The 19,094-nt window shown below is 44.7% G+C and overlaps 1 protein-coding gene across 7 annotated transcripts in view; it reads left to right on the top strand.

Moving 5' to 3' along the window:
- Positions 1 to 19,094, top strand: part of SLC4A4 (solute carrier family 4 member 4) — a 204,985-nt gene that overhangs the window by 30,493 nt on the left and 155,398 nt on the right. Inside the window, exon 1 of one of the 7 annotated variants that reach the window (XM_051617730.1) lies at positions 11,334 to 11,376. The exons of the other annotated variants lie outside the window; for them this stretch is intronic. The gene's annotated coding sequence lies outside the window, so the exon portion shown is untranslated. Of the gene's footprint in view, positions 1 to 11,333; positions 11,377 to 19,094 lie in introns of those variants that run through there. 7 annotated transcript variants of the gene reach the window in all.

The raw sequence follows: 19,094 nt of genomic DNA, 5'->3' as shown, positions 1-19,094 counted from the left end.
GCAATTATTAAACGGGAGCCGAGCCAGTAAATGCTGTGGAGTTGGAACTGATATGCTGAGATTTGCGGAAAACAAAGGCAGGGAGAGGAGCAGCAAAGGTGATAACACACAAGCAACAGTGAGACATTGAGGAAGACAGGGAATGTATATAATGGGTTCTGTGTGTTTTTCACTGAGACCTAGTTAAGGAGATGTGGAATAAATAAGTCTTTGAGTCATTCCCTTTTCCATATTCGAAAGCCTCCTAAACATGTCAAAAACCATCTGCAGGCTGAAGATGTGCAATTTGATAAGGTATGATGGATTGTGTTAGAAGTGTGACAATAAGGGTATGTCTAAACACACAGCAAATATTTTCCTTCTCCTGTGGAAAAATGTTTACACATGAAAGCAGAGTTTAGGTTTTGTCAGCCAAAGCAGCAGATGATGACACCAAAAGTAGATGCCTCTAGTAAAGCTGATGTCTTGTCATAAGGAAATGTGCAAAATTACAGGTGAGGAAAAATGCAGGGAGGACATTGCTACCTCTGTGAAAGTAATAGAATTTGCTGGTACAAGAAGGTGGGTGGCTTTGCAAAATGCAATTCAGTGAGGATTGAGGTCAGGAAAAGATGGGGATGGCAGGCTGGGGAGAGCTCTGGAGGTCTGAGCAGGCTGCTACAGTTTCCCGGGTGAGACTGAGAGTCACAGGGCAGCTGAGAAAACCTCGTTTGTCCTCTGCAGGAACTGCTACCCCACTCGTTGGGGCTTTCCTGGTGACTAGGTGCATCTTGTGCCTGCTCCCATCCTCCAGCAGAGATGTGAGGGCAGGGGTGGCTGGGGTCTGGCCAGGAAACCCTGCGTTCGGACAAAGCGTGCTCTTCCCTGGCACCTTTGCTGGGAAGCAACTTGCTGGGAAAGAACAGCTTGGTGTGGGAGCACTCAGGGCTGCTCTGGGCTGCAGCACAGGTGAGCGGGTAAGAAGTATAGCCCTGGCTTTCAGCCAATGGTATTTGTTCTTGCCATTCTTCCTCCTTTTATTTTCTTTCCCTGCCCCAAAGCATGGGAATGTAGTAATTGCATTTTGACCCAGTTTCCAAAATCACTGTAGCATAGACTTGGGAGAAGGAGGGGCTAGGGGGGGATTGGAGAACCACATAAGAATGAAAATCAGCCATTAGCTAGTACCAGTGGGGCAGGAACATCAGCAGACTGGTACAAGTATGCACTAACAAACTTGTGGAACAACTGTTATCCTGCACATTTTTTATGGAGGGGGAAGAAAAAAAAAGTAATTGCCTTTACACTTTTTCATATTTGATCTGTGATATGCAAATCTTACAAAACTGAGTTCAGGGTTGACCTCAGATGAAGTACTCTAAGCATAGTTGCTTGTGTAAAGCGATTGGATTTTCAAAACTTGGCTGGAGATTTCATGGCAGCCTTTCTTGTGGTTATTTCTGGCACCTCTGGCTGCCAGTTGGAACCTGGGGCTATAGATACGTGTGGAAGTGGAAAGGAACGGGTGTGAGTGCTTGTGCGCAGTAAGAGCCTTTTAATAACAACAGGTTTGGTTGAAGATGAGTTTTTGAAATGTGCAAAGACTTGGGGAACAGATGCAAGTATGAAACCCAAACCAATTTCCTCATTCTGGCTACTCATACAAGAGGGGAAAAAAGGTCCTTTGAAGTGATTTCAAACAACAATTAATATTGCTTGGAATGTCCCCATCAACTCAGTAAGAAGTCTTGATGTGAGAAGGAAGTGAAGCTCACAAGCAGCAAAGGAGAAAGAAAAGACCAGAAGATGTTCTCCTGAGTGATGGGAATACAGTCTCCCCTGACTTCTGCTGCATCGCTGTCCTCGCTGCCTCTGATGCCATCCTGGATCAGGAGGCTGCCCTGGCCTGGCCCCAGTGACAGTCTGTGTTTTGTTTGGGCAGAGAATTGTAAAATGCCTATTGAGGGGCAACAGGAAGCAACTGTGCACTGACAGGAGAGATTAGTCAAGAGTTTCTTGATGGGGTGTCATTCCCCTGCTTTCCTAGTTGAACCCAGCGATCAGCTCAGCTGGATTATGGTGCCTGTGCTGCAGTAAAGAAACAAAGGATCTCGGTGCCTTGGGCTGTACTTCCCACCAAAAGCAAGGTGGAAAATGAAGATAAAATCATGCCCTTGAAAGGCAACTCTTTGCTGCTCCACTATAGGTAATAACTTTGTAAGAAAATGCTCTAGAATACCTGGTAGGTGCCTTGAGGGTGTCCTCTACCTTGGTGGGGATGGATAGGACCCTTGAGGTGGGTCCAAGTGTGGAGGAGAAAACGCAGGCAAGAAGTTCCAGGCTCCGAGAGATGGAGCTACTCCTCATATTTTTGTATTAATGAAATGATACATGAGATTCTCCAAGGGAAATATTTTATTCTGGTGTTGTGTAAGCGTAAAATGAAAGCTTGCCCTTTGACAACACTACTGTTTTCTTAAAATGCTCCACCAGAACATGCTGTCCGTTCATATCTGTCAATACTCTGTCATGCCCTGAGTCCCATAAAGCACACAGAACAGAATGTTGTCTCAAGACAGTCATCTCCTGTTGCTACGTAAATGTTGAGGTGAAGCCTGAGTTTATTGGTTTTTAAGGCAGAAGATATTGTTTCTGCGCATTTTTATTTCATACTGTGCCTTAATGTCTATTAGTCTTAAGCTGATATGCCTTGATTTTTAATTTTGCTTCCTGGCAGCCTGTAGAAGCTAAGGCCAATCACATACCTCATCTCTCTTGTATGGGGCAGCCTGATTCCCTAAGATTTTATTGCAGATGAGTGCATCTGAGGTGCTTTACAGCAAGGCTCCACTGGCTGCCCTCACCCTTGCTTGCAGAGCACCAGGCAGTTCCTGTCCTTGAGCTTCTGCTTGACAAATTGTCTCTTTCCCATGGAGAGGAGATAGGGGATTGCTCTGATGTGGCCTGTTTGCTGCAGCCTTCTGTAGGGACTGCTGCTGGAGGTAACCAGAGAGGTATTTAAATAGGTGGTTTCAGCAACAGGTCTTGTGGGTAGGGTTTTTTTACCTTGTTTTGGCTGGGACAACACATTTATGAACCCTAGTTTCACTTGCAACCTGCTTTTTTCTTTTTTCCTAGGACACTTTGCTCTTCCAACTGTCCTCTTGGAGTTACATGTGCTCCTGGGGAATTGCTCTTGGCTATAAAATAGTTTGTTTCTGTTGGAATTACCAAACAAATAATTTAAAAATCATTATCTCCTCAAAGCTTTATTTATAGAGCACAAATTTCTTGCTAAGTATGACCTGCCAATGTTTGTTTTAAATATTTTGGATATGTTTATATAAAAGAACAGAGGAAGAGCAAGAGATGTAGTGAATGAAACCCAAAAAAAACCCAAGTAGCAAATGATAATGCCACTGTTTAATTGTTTGAGAAGAAAAGCAAACTTTTCTGATGGCCCAGAACAGACAATGGGACAATAAACCAAAGTCCTTCCCAAAGGAGAAAAAAAAATCACAACAAACCAAACCAACCTTTGGTACATAGCATTATAAATTGTGCCCTGCAAAAAATGACCTGGAGTTTGGAAATTATATGACAGGAAGGAAAATAGGATGGAGTTACTTGAACTTTATTTCAAGTACCACTTGCTCCTGTGTAGCCTTCTTCCCCATATCAAAAGAGCACCCTCCCACCCTCATTGCCCCCCCTCCTTCACGATGGGGGGAAATAGGTCACACTTCAAAGGCTGAGCACTGGAAATGCTTTTGTTCACCGGGAGTCAAGAGGCTCTATTATTACAATAGGAAAATGGTTAAAGGCAAAGAGCTGAGATGAACTGAGAAGAAGAAACATTTAGATTAATATATGTTGTTTAAATTGGCTAAGTAAGGGAAAAGCAATGTTCCAAGAACAAAAACCCAAACAGAACTGGAAATCAATTAATTATTAATTGTCCAGAGCTAAGCAATATTAATCTCCATGGATTTCATGAGGTAGTTTCCTGTTATGATAGTTTTATAGCTTGCTTCTTTTTTTTTTCCCACCCAAAATCTTACCGCAAGATATCACCTGAGCAAGACACTCAGGTTTGTAATTGTTGGATTAGGTAAAGAAGTTGGTAATTTATCAATACAGTACCTGTGCTACTGATACTACTTTTAGAATAAGAGGGAGCCACGCTCCCTCTTATCTTATGGCCTCAAAGACTCTTGAGATGACAGATGTGTTTATCAAAGGCATTTCCTATAAATATTCAGTTTGTGGCTTATAGCATCCAGAAAGTGGTATTTTGTTTCATCAGATTCAGCCATAAGGAAAGCCTTCAGATCCTGTGGAGACCCTGGTCTGGAGGTGTTTGCCTTGTGAAGAGAGTGTTTCCCAACAAGGGGGAATTCACAAGGAACCTGCTTTTTACTGTAGCATGCTGTATTTTGGATTTCCTGCTGCTGCCATTTGGCATCTCCAAAGCCCTGTGGAGGTGTCTGCATAACATTTCATCTTGGATGGAGGCTGTCAGATGTAAGGCACCTTTTGAGGAAGACTGGAATATCTGATCTTGGATGTTACCAGCTGGAAAGCTGTTGGATTTTAATCCCTTAGCTAAGCCTAGAGTTATGCTCCACCTCCTGTTAGCATTGGAAGGAAAGTTCAATTTCAGAGTCACCTTACTGTTTTCCATCTTTTGGAGGCTTGGCACCTGGGCACAGTTATGTATCCAGCTGGGATTTTTTTTTAATCATAACAAGATGTGGTCTTGAGTGAAAAGGATCACTGTAACCAGCTGTTCAAGCTACTCTTTCCTGCAGGATATTCTGTGCTCAAGACGAGATGCTCTGAGTATAGGAGAGGATTCAGTTTTAGAGAAGCAGGGAGAGTTTGTTTCCCTGATGTGCATTGTGTCCTAACCCTAATGCCTGTCAACACCTGCTTGTTGGAAGGTATCTTCAACCAGAGGGTAAGAAGGCCCGTTGAGGAGGCTGCTGATTTTTGACCGTAAGTTGCAGGTTTTCTCTGTGCCAGTCATGTTGGAGAACTTGCCCTTCCACTGACAATGGGTGAGATTCTCCATGTCCTTTCAGCTAGTGATAAAATATTAGAAGTTTTCCTGAGCTGGTGCATGGGGAGAAGATTTTTTATAATGATGATGGTTAATACTTCGTGCAGATTTGGTACTCAGAAGAAGAATTGGTCTGGACCACAGTAGAGGAGCTATACAAAAGGACTGGAGGGCATGTTGGCCTATGGCTCTGAGGGTTTTGTTTGTTTGTTTGTTTTGGTCCAGGGTGCCAATAGCTGAGGAATGAGGAAGAGAAATTTAAGAGAAACTCATCTGAATCACCACTGGGGGAGGAGAAACTGGGAAAAGAATAAATCCTTGTGATGTAAATACTGTTCCTCTCACTAGCAGCCCACCATATCTGTTCTACCCTGTTTTCATGTAGATACAATTAGCTTTGTGCTAAAGAGGATTGACTTTAACCCTGGGATTTCTTTCCTGTCCTGAGACGTGAAAAAAAATCTGTGTCCATTCTGATCTGCTCTCTGCATGAACTTGTTAGAAATGAAATGTAGTGTTGTTTTTGCATCCTAGTGTTAGAAGCATAGTGTTGGGTTCAGTGTTGTTTTCACATCCTTAGTGTTAGAAGCATATTGTTGTTTTTTTTTTATATATACCCTATGTTAGGAATATAATAGTTTAAGAGAAGTGAGATACCTGCACATTCCAATGACACCTGGAGTGGTTTACGGTCCAATAACCTGAGGGATTTACTTGGGCTCCATCTGGGGGATCCGAACATGGAGCAGGATTTATGGCCAAGATAAGGCCGAACAAAGCCACTTCTATCTTGGTCCTCCAGGTAGGATGACACCAATAGGTATAGATCATTTTGGTAATTGGGAAGACAGCCAAGGGGGCAAGAAAGGTCAGAATTTTACCTTAAAAGGTAAAAAGTAACCTGCTAGAATGGGATGTGTGAACAGCGGCAGGAAACTTATAGGATAATTAGAAGCGTCAGATGGGCTGTAAACCCTGGAGTGCCCAGCCAGTGGGGAAACGGGAGGGAACTTTACAACGGGAATAGGGAATATAAACCGTTATTCACCTTGCTATGGGTGTGCCTACTTGTTTAGGTCACCCATACTTGCAAGAATGTAAATAAACTATGCTTGGCTGCAGGATCCGTGTGGGGCTGTTCGTTGGCACGACAGACGTTTCTCACAAACTCACTGTGAAACAGAGGAGAGGCAATGTGTTGAAAATCACAGAAGTGCTTCAGACAGCTGGGCTGCTCTGCTCTTCTTCAGCTCTCTTCGCCATTCCTCAGTCTAGAGGGGGGTGAAGATTTGTTGTTTCAGTATCCCAGCAGTTGTAGGTGGCGGAAGCGCGTTTCAGCATCCTTATGCTCTGGTGGTTTTTGTGGGTATATAAACAAATACACTGTCTTTATTTTTTGGCTCTTAGACCAGAGACTGGTTCGGCTTCACGCCCCGGAGCACGGAGTAGGACACAACTCCAGGCGGATGAAATCACCTTTCTCCACTGCTCCCCCAGGCTGGGGCGCTCGACCTACCCTGCAGGAAGCCCAGCTCGCTTCCTGCGAAGGGAACAATCGCTGCTCGCCCCTCTCGGGGGGCTGGAGCTGGGGGTGCCAGCGGCGGGGCCCGGGGGTGCAGCTTTCCAGCAGAGGGCCCCCGCGCAGCGCTGCGGGCTCGGGCGCGCTGCCCGCCGGCTGCTCCGCTGGCCCCGAGCAGCCCGGGAGCTCCTGGCAGCCCTCCTGCTGCTGGGTGCCACAGGTTCGGCCGTTTTGTGTGGGGAGGACTTGCTGCTGCTGGAACGATCAGGGATGATTTTGCAAGGAAATATAGGAGTGATTTAGACAATGAAATCCTGGAAGTAGCAGTATGTGACTGGCCGGTCTTGCATACAGGTCTGTGTATACAGATACATAGCAACATAAAAGCACAAGTTTGTGTTGCTTCCCAGAGCACAACACTTACTATATTCTGATCTCCATGTGTTTAACCTTCCAACCTGAACTAGAGGTTCTACTGAAAAAGCTTTTGAGACTGTTGTGCTGTGCTATCAGAAGTTATCAGGAGTATTGGAAGGTACCAGAAGCAATTGACCCAGACGACGTAATCCCCACAGCTCTCTTCTTTTGATGTGAGTGAAGAGATCACGTGGCCTATATGGCTACCAGAGCGATCCAGAATTGCTCATTGCTCTCAAGCAGACATGATGTATTATTAATGATAACCACATCAAGCTCACATCACAAAAAAACCCTTGAGCCCCTAACATTTGATTTTTGTCTTATCTCAGCTGAAAAACTTTCAGCATCTCCTGTTTTCTTCCTCCACCTTTGAAAGATTTAGGTGTGAGCTAGTGCAGGGGAAGTCAGTGGGAATTTGGCCATTTCCTTCTTTGGGCCCTGCATGTGGCTTCACAGTTACTGGGCAGACACTCAAGTCAGAAGGCTGAATTAGGACTCTTATGGAGTCTGAAAAGTTTTCCCGGCTAATTGAGGCAGGACTATTAGAAAATGCAGGACCTGCTGATCAAGTTCAAAAGCCAATAGGTTTACTTACCTTAGACCTTTAATACCCAGCTATCAGCTAATGCTGAGATGTTGAGTTCTGTCTAGATTTCCTGGGAAGTGGATAGAAAGGATGGACAAGTACTGATTCTTGGTGACTTGAACAAACAGGGGAAATACAAATATGTGTGCTACAGAATTGGTTTTCATGGTTGCCCTTAGAAATCAGTGCTATTGGACTAATTCAGCTGTAATGCTAAGGAATGTAATGCAGGAAGTTGAGTTTGACAGCTAGAATGAGCTGCATACCTGTGTCTTTTTAAAAAACAAAACAAAAAACCCCAAACATCGAGATCCTTAGGAACAGCCAGGGTCAAGGATTGAGTCCTGAAAACATGCATTATTTGTTTTGTTGCTGGAGAGAGGAATACTTGCATGCACAAAGGTGTTCAGGGTTGAGCCTCCTTTCGTAAATGATGACTTGGACCTGACCATTTGTCAACAAAGGACAATACAAAGCCTCTTAGACCCAGTACAACTGTGGTCTCTCTGCACCTAGTTCTTCTTATTGAAATAGTTTTACGGTCTGAAACTTCCTGGCTTAGATGGAATTACTGCTGACTTAATCCAATGCAAATATTTTATCACTTGGTTGTCGGCACAAATCCCTGGAAATGCAGGAGCTGCCAGTTCCCATCCAGTTCAGCAGCATCTCTGACTGACAATGCTGTGGTCAGCATCAGCAGCTTATGAGGAATCCACCAGAAATGCTGCAAGATGCATTTATGGAATAACCTGCCCACAGGGAGAGTTTTACCCTACCAGTTCTATTGCGCATGTGCATTTACATGTTCTCTAATCTTTACATCCTCTTCTCACTGCCCATATACATGTGAAACATTGGCAGTGACACTGGTACCTTGTGCAACCTCACAGGAAAAGAGCGCTGCATGAGAAGGCAGAAGAAACATTTCTGTCTACCAGCAGAGGTTTAGTTGACTGTGGCATCCTGTCCTGTGCTGTTCCTGAGGCAGGTTAGTATTGCCGTGGTTGTGAGCAGGAGGCAGGCTTTATGGAAGACCATCTGCACATCTTGTCTTCACCAAGTCTCTGTGTCCTGGGTTGAAGCCAGCTGACTTGAAAGGCAGGTTTAAACAGCCACAGGCTTCTCAAACAAAACTGTTCCTTCCTTGCCCGTGCTGTGAATGGAATGTTAGCGGGCTTTAGTTCTGAGTGACAAGCTTATCTCCGTGTATTAAATTAAACAGAAAACATATTGGAAAGGACTGGGTAAATTTTAAGAGTGACTATGCGAGCCAGTGTGTGTCAGTGACGCCAAGAGGTGCATACATACAGTGCATCGGACAAGTCGGCTCTAGCTGGTTTTTCAGTTTGTCGCAGTGACAGGATTATTAGGTCATTTTACTTGTGTGTTTCTCTACATGTAGAGGGTGCTCATTCTCAAACTTGGCTGAGGTAATTGCCTTGGATCTTGATTTAAAGACTCCTGGGAATGGTTTTGGTAGGGTTTTAGATTGTTAAATGTAGTGATGGTATATTTAAAGACTGATTTAACCTTGTGCATCCTAATGTCAAAAACTCTGTTTAGGCAGAAAATTAAATGCCTGGGTTTTAGATGACAGTGTTTTAAGTTACAATGAACTGTGAGGAAATGGAAATAGTATGGGAGTTATTTGGATTTGTTGCTGAAATAGGGAGTTAAGAGGCAGCTGCTGAGAACCATCCAGGAGGTGCTTTCACTGAGGGATCTAAACACTTGGAGGGATCCTAAAACCCCCATTACTTGTCTAAGTGGCAAGAAGCAACAGCAATCTTCTGAAGTAGCTAATGTGTTTTTTTCTTCAGAAGCTTCCCAGTTAATTTATAAGTAGCAGTGAAGTTGAATGTACAAACTAATTGTAATATCCCTAGGGAGGTAAAGCATGAACAGAGGATTCATCGATTCTGAGCTGTTGCCTATGCCTTAGAAGGGGGGAAGTCGTGTAGTTACTTGGGTTAGGTCTTGGGTATACAAAGCTTCTCAACTGATTCAGTGCTTTGCTGTTATTAGTACAGGGACATCAGTTCAAATGAAATACACCTGCAAGCCATGAAAGTCACCCCTATGCTGTCAGTGACCCAGTGGAAACCCATTAACAACAGTTACTTCAGGAATTAGAGTTATTAAAGTCCTGACCAATTAATGTGCAGACCACAGGCCTGAGATCTTTCAGGAAAACATTAAAATAGGGGTGAAGGGGATTACCTGTTTTCAGAGACAGCAGCATAAGGGAGAGGGGGAGTTCAGCAGGGAGGTGGCTTTTGCAGTGCTCTCACTTGGGCCTGCAAGTGCTGTGCTTTCTGTTCCTGCTGCCTTTTTTGCCTGTCCAGTGGGTTGCATATGATTCCCTAATACAGAATTTGAATGGGTCACAAAAAATGGAGCTTGGTAGTTGATGAGCAGCTGATGAGGCTGTTGCTGTGTGGTAATCCTAAACCTTACAGAAATGGAATTTTTAATTTACAGAGCTACAATAGTGTCCTTTGTTCCTCTGAGTGTCCATGTCCTTCCCACAGATGGATTGCTGTTCTGCCATGTTCCTTTGCAGAGCCCCATTGTTTAAATAGATGTTATGGATCTTGTCACCTTGACCAGACAGTAAAGCTGAGCACAGGAGTGTATGGAACAAGATCGAGCATATTTGTGTTAGTGCTCTCTTCCAAAATCTGGAATGGACTTTTTGAAGGGCAGTTCATCTAAGCAGAAGAATGTGTGTGTAAGAGAGAGAAGGGGAACTTAGACTACACCTGTGGGCAGCAAAGGCTGGTTGGCGATGGGTGTGTCTTACTGTGCTGCAAGCCAAGGAAAAGCACCATGTAAAATATTACTTTATTTCCTTGCAAATTCATAACAAACTCACTGAATGATGTTTTCTACATTTTCCCTGTGGTGTTGTGGGGGTTTGTTTGTTTGTTTGTTTTTTTCTTACCCTCAGTGGTACGTGCCTTTGTCCAAGATGCTACCTCCTTGGTTGGGTGTTTTTGGTGCGGTAGGGTTGCTGTTGTGGGGAACCCTCCTGCTCTTTCTTGGCAGTGCCATTCCCCCCTTGCCCTGTGGGATGGCAGCCTGGCGTCTCCTGGGGCTGAGGCAGGGGGTGCCCGTGGACAGGCAGCTTGGCAGGCGGTGGATGGAGGGGCAGCTATAAAAAGCCGGCCAGCAAGTGAAGAACTGACGGAAAAAGTGACGTGAGGCGGCTTTCGGGGACACGACTGTGTTGGCAGAGGGAGCGCGATGGACCTAGGGGAGTTCCGATGGAGACAGCGGGTCCGGCGGAAACACCGCGCCTGCCACGGCGGCGCGGGCAGCCGCGGAGCACCTGCCCCGGGGCGGGGACACCGCCCGGGCAGCGGCAGCCCCGGCCCCGCAGGCTCCTCCTCCGGCCTCCCCGCCCCGGGGCCCCGTGACGCCGAGCGGCAGCCGAGCGGCGGGGGATGGGATGGGACGGGATGGGACCGGGCGAGGGGACGTCCGAGTCTGCGGGCGGCTTTAAATGCGGGCCGGGGCGGGCGCCGCCAGCACAGCCGCTCCGCTGGCCCCGCCGCGGGGCCTTCCCCTGCGCTCCCGGGGCCGGAGCAGCCAGCGAAGCAGGCAGGCGGCTGTACGGGCATAGAGACAGGTATAGATGTCTGTGTAGATCTGTGTCTCTCTCCACGCGCGGTGCGTAGCTATGCCCCGCACCGCCTGCTGAAGCCGCCCCGCCGCCGCGCTCGCGCCTGCCGCTCCCCGCCCGGCTGCCCCGCAGCCCCCGCCCGCCGCCAAGCTGGAGGAGCGCCGCAAGCCCGAGCCCCGCAGGTGAGCGCGGCCCCGGGGACCCGTGGGGGGGCTCGGCGGGGTCCGGCGCACCTGCCTGCGCGGCCGCTTTCGGCTCCTGCGCGGCTCTTTGGGCCGGAGCGGGGCCGCGCGGACACGCCGTGACGGGCGGTGGGCGCGGGCTGGGGCGGGAGCGCTCGGGGGCTTCTCTCCCCTCGAGTTCTTTCCTAGAGAGATTATGTCTGTAGACGTCCTCGTCTGGTACTTGTTAGCCGGTGGGAACTTGAGAAACGCTCCATGCTGTTTGAAAACTTTTTGTATAGTTTCAGTTTATCTTCAGTTGAGTTGTCAGCAGCAGCTGGCTCAAGGAAATCGTATTTCCTCTCAAGTTTTTAGCGTTCCAAATGGTATGTGGCCATATGGGAGTATTTTCTTAGCTGAGACAGGCTCCTTATTGCTCTTTTTCCCTTTTGTGAGCTTCCTGCTAAGCATTGCAGCCCAGAGCTGCTCTGCTCAAGAGCCAACATAGAAATGAGAATTTAACCATCCTTTTGTTCACGTACCTTTGTGATGGTCGTTGGGGGTTTTTTGTTTGTGGGTTTGTTTTTGTTTTTTTTATTGTTTTTTTTTTTTACAACGACGTTAATTATCAGTGGATTTCTCCTTCGTTAGGAGTGCATCCTTTTAGTATTTACATTCAAGAGGAGCTGGTCTGCTACTTCTTGATCCTTCCCCCGGAGCTGCTCCCATGTGAAGCTAGGTGCATGGGTAGCAGCGAGGTTGTGCCCTAGGGCAGATCCTGAGAGTAACAGCTCCATCAGAGAACTGTTCTGTGTACGCTATAGATACTTGCTCTCTTTTGGTCCAGGGAGGTGCAGTTTACTGTGCATCTAAACATGACTTTGTGCTTAGGCTGCTAGCTACTTAGGGGCTTAATTGTTTTGGTTATTCCTGAAATGTACATGTTTTCCATTAAAAAAAAAAAAGGGATGTGTAGTTGCACACAGAATTTGTTCTTTAGTAATTGCTGATGTGATAGTCTGCAGGAACATGCCTGGTTCTTTTTTTGATTGATAATCCAAGGAAAATTGTCATTAAGAGTGAGGTACAGAGACACCCTCCTCAACCAAAAAAATCCCAAACTGAAGGCTTCCAAACCCCAGCAACTATTGAATGACAGACTTAATTTTGTTGTACTAGTTTCCAGTCATATGCAGAATTATTAAAAGGGATTGCTTGCATCTGTGTGTGTGCTTGTTCACACAGTTGCATGTATGTGAACTGATTTGCCACTCGGTGCTCAAGCAAGTGCTGAAAGACCTTTCCTAATGACTTCTGTCATGTCAGAGGATTGTAGAGTTCAGTTTTGCAAGGCTTGATTTATTTTGGCTAGTGATTTTAGTTCTCAGTAACTTCACCTGACACCTACTGAGTGTCAGTATGATCTGAAGGGTGAAGGTTAGTGTGATCTGCAGTGATGCTTTTTCTGTGAGTCATTCTCCCCACCGTTAGATGCAAATATGAAGTAGTCCCAGACCCTTAAGTTTCCAGAAAACATATCATGGGAAGGATTTGTTTGTAACTTATCCTTCAGTCCTGCTAAGTTTGAATTTCACATTTGTAAAAGCAGTGACTGTACTTTAAGGAAGAGGCTGCTCTTAACCTGCATTTCCAAGACTTCAAAGGGCCAGCAGCTGGAGAGGAATGATGGATAGCCTAGGAGGAGCTGGCAGTGAGGTGTCTTGCTGCTGTCCAGACTTAAAAGTGGGGTGAGAGGGAATTGTGGATTGGCTCTTTCTGCTCCCCCCATACCCCCCAGTTCAGAGGAGGGATGAGGTTTTCATTTATGTGCACAGGGCATTCCTAGCGAGGTAACAGCCTCAGGCTGAACCATATCCATCTAGCTCCCAGCAAGGTCCGGCAGGGTTTCTGCAGCTCATAACTGAAGTTTTTTTCCTTTAAATTTCCAGGCAATAATTTTAAATCTTGAAATCCCTCCACAGTCAGACAACACCCTGATGTACTGGTGTTGTATTATGGTATTCCTCACAGTAGGTTTTTAAGAGGGAGTTCTGTAGAGGAGCTTTCAAAATGTGCTTTCACAGTCCTACTGTGGGTATAGGGCAAGTGCTTCGGTTAATGATGTCTCACCTTGATAAGAAAAGGTTAAAATTCTGCAGAAACTTGAAAGGAAAATATCCCTGTGAGAAGGGAAAACCTGTAACTCCTTTTGTTTTCTGATCTACCTACTTATCAGCAAGGGCGCTTTGCTCACATACACCAGTGTTCTTCCAGCAGCACTGGAGAAGCCATTTGTCTTTCTGCCTGGTGCTGCCACCTTAAAGACCCATCATAAATAGCAAGCTGGAAGGTGTTTTGTGCAAGGTTGTGAATGAAAATTGCTGTGCAGGAGAGGAAGGAGAGAACCTATATTTATTTTTTTGCTGGTAGGTCTGCAATCAGCTACTTGCAGGTAGTAGTTCTTAGGCAGAGTCAGAGGTGCTGTCTTGCCAGGGAGGAGCAGATGCAAAGTGTTGCTTGGGTTGAGCAAAGATCCACTGGCTGGAATAGCTGCTTCAGGAGAAAGGATGCATGAAGGCACTTACTGCTGTGGGTTCAGAAAACAATGCTCCTGTGTGCCAGTCTGTTAGTGTGGATTTGCCAGGCTTCTGATTTTTACCTTTTTTTTTACTGAATTGGTTACATTTTATGTTGGTTATGTTGTGATATGCGTCCCTATCAAATATAGCATAGCTTTTAGTGGTTTGTGCTTGAATTCCTCCTCATGGGTTGGGAGCACCAGAAGAATTTAGGCTGGGTTTAAAGATGCCTCGTTGAAAAGAACATTCACAAAGTTCTAACTCTGAATCTGTGGCATGGGGTTGTTTCCTCTGTGGCACTGGTAAAGATGACTTCATTGCCTTAGTGAGATAGCATCCTTGTCACGCTCCAGTGACTTGCCTTTCACGTATTTCCTTTGTGCATTAGATTTAGAATTTGAACTTTTGCTTTGAGCAAATTAAAAGGGCTCTGATAACTACTATCAGGTTTTCTTGTTTGAAGTCAATTAGCTGCTTCTGGCTTCAAATCCACTTAGAAGGCTCAAAAGGGAGTGCTCTTTGGAAATCCAGTAATAGCAGTTTACAGTTAATATTGATAAAGGAGCGTGTCTCTGTGTCATTGTGCTATTTCTGAGGAAAGGAAAGCTTCTCTTTTGTGCTCCCTCTGAATAACAGAACTTGGCTGGGGAGGCAGAGGTCTTTCTCTTAACTCTGATTGTGTGGCTTGAACTGAAAATACAGCAATAAAATTTTCAAGGTTAAAGTGAAGTCCTACAACCATTCAATGCAATGCTTCTGCCCCCTGCCTTTGAACTTTGAGTTGCTGTAGCATCTTGTTTCTACTGTGTTTGCTCAGGGTTGTACACAGTTTCTGGCAGGGATGCTTTTTATTGCTGTTGGACAGTCTTGCAGGCAGTTATGGCACACATAATTGGGTGATAAAGCAGTGTGTGGTGTATGTAATAAGTTACAGAACTTTAAAATCTCTTGATTAAATCTGTACTGCAGCCTGCTGGAGTGCTTGCTTTGGGGTCAATCTCTGCCATCCTCTCTAGACCTTGATGGCTCAATATCGAATAGTGGCTTCAAGAAGCAGCCATAGTGTTCCAGGTAAAATCTTGCATGGAGTTTGAGCTCTGTGATGTGGAGCTAAGCCTTGGAAACCAGTGTGTGATACTAGTTATGATGAAAATCCCTCCTATGGAACAGAAGTGTTTATTACAGGACTGTGCACCAGCCTTTTGGGGTCTATGAGGATGCAAGCTGGCCACAGCGTTGGGTGTTCCTAACCTGAACAGCTGCCCAGTGACCTGCCAGGCTGGGAAGCCCCGTGGTATCATTTGTCCTCTTGTTTTTCTGTTGCCTGATGACACAAACCGAAGAGGTAGGAATGTCTTTGAATTACCCTCCTGCAGTTACTATTTTTTCACAGAAGCTGCTCTTGAAGTTGCAACAAGGACTATCAGTGGGGGGAATTTGCATGAGTCTTATGGGAGAAATAGCAGAAACCTCCATTTCAGATCTTCTTGGAGTTCAGTTCTGTTTGGTTTCTTGTGGATTTCTGTCCAAATTTACATGTAAATAAAAAGAGAGCAGTACTTAGAGCATAAAGTAGTCAGCTGTTAGCCACAGGGTGTGAGAATGACTGATCCTTCTGAGTACATAAGGGGATACTGCAAATGTCCCTGTTTTTAACACGTTTTCTCACCAGAAAAATCCGAAGAGATTATTTGACATCACCAAAATTGGAATCCTTTCAATTTGCAGCTCAAATGAACTTTCAGCGTTTGAATTCCAGAAATGTGTACTGGTGCAAAGCTAATTCTGCTGCAAAAGTAAAGCCAAAGACTGAAGGAGATTTTTTTTTTTTAATGAGTCTGTTATTTCTGTATAGAAACAAACGTGTGTGGAGAGAGAATATGGGTATCTATTTACTACCTAAGGAAATCCTTTAAAGGGGGGATGGGAATCTTTCAAGTCATAGCATTTCAAATCCTAGCTTTATTATACGAATACACTTACAGGAGAACAGGGTCACGTTTTTGTTTTGCTACTATATAATATATGCCTGCTAAATAGTCTGTTAAAGCTGGCTGGAAATGAACGTTAATTGTCCTTCCATAAGTACTGATCCCTAAATCTTGCATCGGAAAGTGAGTCTTGAAATACTGAACTTGATGGTAGTGGCAGCTGTTCAAATTACTTATTTTAAGACTGAGGATTACTAAAATAACTTTATTAATAATGATAATTGTAAAAATTACTTAATTCAATTATAGAGTTACCATAAGAAATGAAAATATTAGCAAATATTCTAAAACACAAAATGTTGGCTTGATGAATAATGATTTTCCTTACCTTGTAAAAAAATTATTCCTGCAAGGTGTGGTCCGTAGTGAATATTTTCTGAGTTTCAGAAGACAAAAGCTTGGATCCAGGTTGTATTTCTTTACAAATTGGAGGAAGCTTGTCTATGGTGCTCCTTTTCAGACATATTTCAAGGACTGCTTGTTCAGCTTACTCAGCTGGTATTTTCACTTCCATTAGCAATGGTTTTCTTTGCTACAGGTGGTTGTTTTTTGGTGTTGTTTTTTTGTTTTTTTTTGTTTTTTTTTTTTTTTTTTTTGAGGGTGGTTTTGGACTTCTGTTTTTTTATATGAGTGTTCCTGCAACTAAATCTGCAGCTTGGATATTTCTATGATCCACCCAGCTATGGACACCATTGTGGGTGGAAAACTGTGCTTGGAACTATGGGCACCATGGTGGGAATGGTACCTCTTTTTTTAACCTGTGAAAGATGACTGCTGCTAAACTGTGGAATTAAGGAGACAGGCTAAAGTTTTATGTGATGGTTCCTCAGTGAGATTTAATTTTATTTATTTAAATTAAAATTTTATTTTCTTTTACCAGTTATCACAGTGAGCTGTTCTTATGCAAGAAATCTCAGTGGGTTTGCGGGTGTGACACATTTTTGGCTTTTTTCACTCCAACTTGACTCCTATGGTACATTCTTTTTCTGCTGCTGTCTTCAGAGCAAAACACGCAAACTTTCTGATTTTGCTTACTGGGTGGATGTATAACCTGTAGTCAAAGAAGAAGACTGGAGTCTTGCAAGTCTGGTAATGATCTTTATTAAAATGTTTGTTTTCTCTGTTTTTACAGGAGGTGCAGAAAGAACTTGCCTGTCTTTTTCACTGGTCTGTGCAACTTGATTATTTTCACTTTAAGTTTTTACTTAATTTGAATTACCTCTTGAAGGTTTACTGATCTGAGTCTCTAATTCCAACTCTTAACTTTTGCAACCTTCTGTTCAAGGTTAACTGCTTTTATTGTACCTGTGACTATATAACACTTCAGGTGCATTGTCAGCCCTTCTGTGTAAGTGTAAAGATCTTTCATTGAGGTTGCTAAATAAGAGAAGCCTCTATGTTAGTATGAAGTGGGGAAATAGCTGCTCATTGGCTCTAGAAAAAGTAGCCTTAGAGCATATGAAACCTGCCTCATTGCACTCAAGTTGAATGGAGGTGTATCTCACCTCACCTAGTGGAGGTGTCCCTGCTCATAGCAGGGAGGTTGAAACCCGGTGATCTGTAAGGTCCCTTCCAACCTTCACCATTCTATGAGTCTATGAAATACAGGAACCATATGTGGGCATTTTGCCTAGGTCTCATAGTTGGCAAATTTGCTGATAGTGGATTTTCTTCACATTCTTGTTAAATGGGCATAGTCTGATATCACTTCCAGGTCTGGCAGATCCTGCCTTCAGCAGACAAAGGGCACAGCTAAAGAACAGTGGCCCTGTCCAAGAGACCAGCCTGTGTGTCTTTCTAGGCAGAAACAATAATGGCAATGAAAAAATAGATGGACACTTTGTTCTCTTCTGTCCCCAGCAAAGCTTTGTTCCAAAGCCTCAGTGGCACAGCAGTGCAGTGTGTAGTGCCCCCAGAGTCACTCCACATAGTGTTGAACATCTCATGATCTGTTAGGCTTGGGTCTGTGAGTAATAACCAAGTTTGAGGGGCAGTGTTGCAGGCAAAGTGTGACTGGGGTGTTCCACAGAAAGAGGTGCCAAATGCTGCTGGAAAAAGGCACGGAGGGGAACAGAGTTTCAGCATGTCAGCGTCTGTGTCAGTGCACGGAGAGCATGTGGGAACCCGGAGCCGTGGCTTGAGTGCAGCAGCACAGGATCCATCGCTGCTGACAGCATGGCAGGCTCAGCTGCCCGTTCCTTTCTTACCATGCATGGCAGGTGCATTTCTGTGGGCCTCTTGCCTTAAGCCCCCAAAGCACTTGCGCCTCAAGTGATTTCTGGCCTTGAGGCAATTCAGCTGACCTTTAAGGCCATGCTGAAGTGCTGTGCTGGGTCAGGTCCTGTGTGAGTAGCTCCACTGGTATGAACAGGAGAAATGCAAGGTGAGATAGTGGAGTGAGTGGAGCGAGCTGATCAAACGGGGTTGGAGGGGTGTAGGAACAAAGTCTAGCTTGCAGCCATAAGCTGCTTGTGGGGTGGGGTTGGAAATCAGTTGAAGACCAGTGCAAAGTCTTCTTTGGATCTTTGATAGGAAACTTGAAGGGTGGTGTTAGAGGGAGGTTGTAGAATATTTACGCTGGAAGGGATTTACAGTGATAATCTAATCCAACTGCCCAGGTTGTGTTTGCACTCACAGTTCACCTGTAGCCCTGTCAAATGCCATCACTAATTTTGTTGAAAAAACATCTTGAATGAAAAGGTGTTGCTAGCAGAGTGTTAACTTCAGATGCTTTTGCATTTCAGAGTTAGTTTCTGTCTGTGTTGTATTACTGACACATCACCAAAATGTGCCTGGAAAGACAAGATTATTTTTGCGGAAGAGTGAGAAGTGCTTCTACAGGACTGAGATATAAGCCAAGATTTTCCTGTAACTGTAAATGCTTCTCACTTGGCATAAAATAGGATTTGACATTTTCTACCTCTTTATGAATGATAATGGGTCAGTTTATCTATTGGAAAGCCACAGCTGGATTTTAGAAAGGCAGCTTGTGTCCCACAATGCATCCCTTCCATGTCATACAAGCTTTGAGAATGCCTTTTGTGGCCTTCAGTGGATGGTCTGTTATACTGAACTGTGCCTAGGCTTTTGACACCTTGTTGGGAGAACATAATTGTCCTGAATCTCATGTCAGACAGAAGCAGGCTTTTGGTTACCTTAGAGGGAAAGG

This window comes from Apus apus, chromosome 4, assembly GCF_020740795.1.
Source record: "Apus apus isolate bApuApu2 chromosome 4, bApuApu2.pri.cur, whole genome shotgun sequence".
In the NCBI taxonomy this organism is placed as follows: Eukaryota; Metazoa; Chordata; class Aves; order Apodiformes; family Apodidae; genus Apus; species Apus apus.
This window is presented reverse-complemented; position numbering and strand designations above follow the sequence as displayed.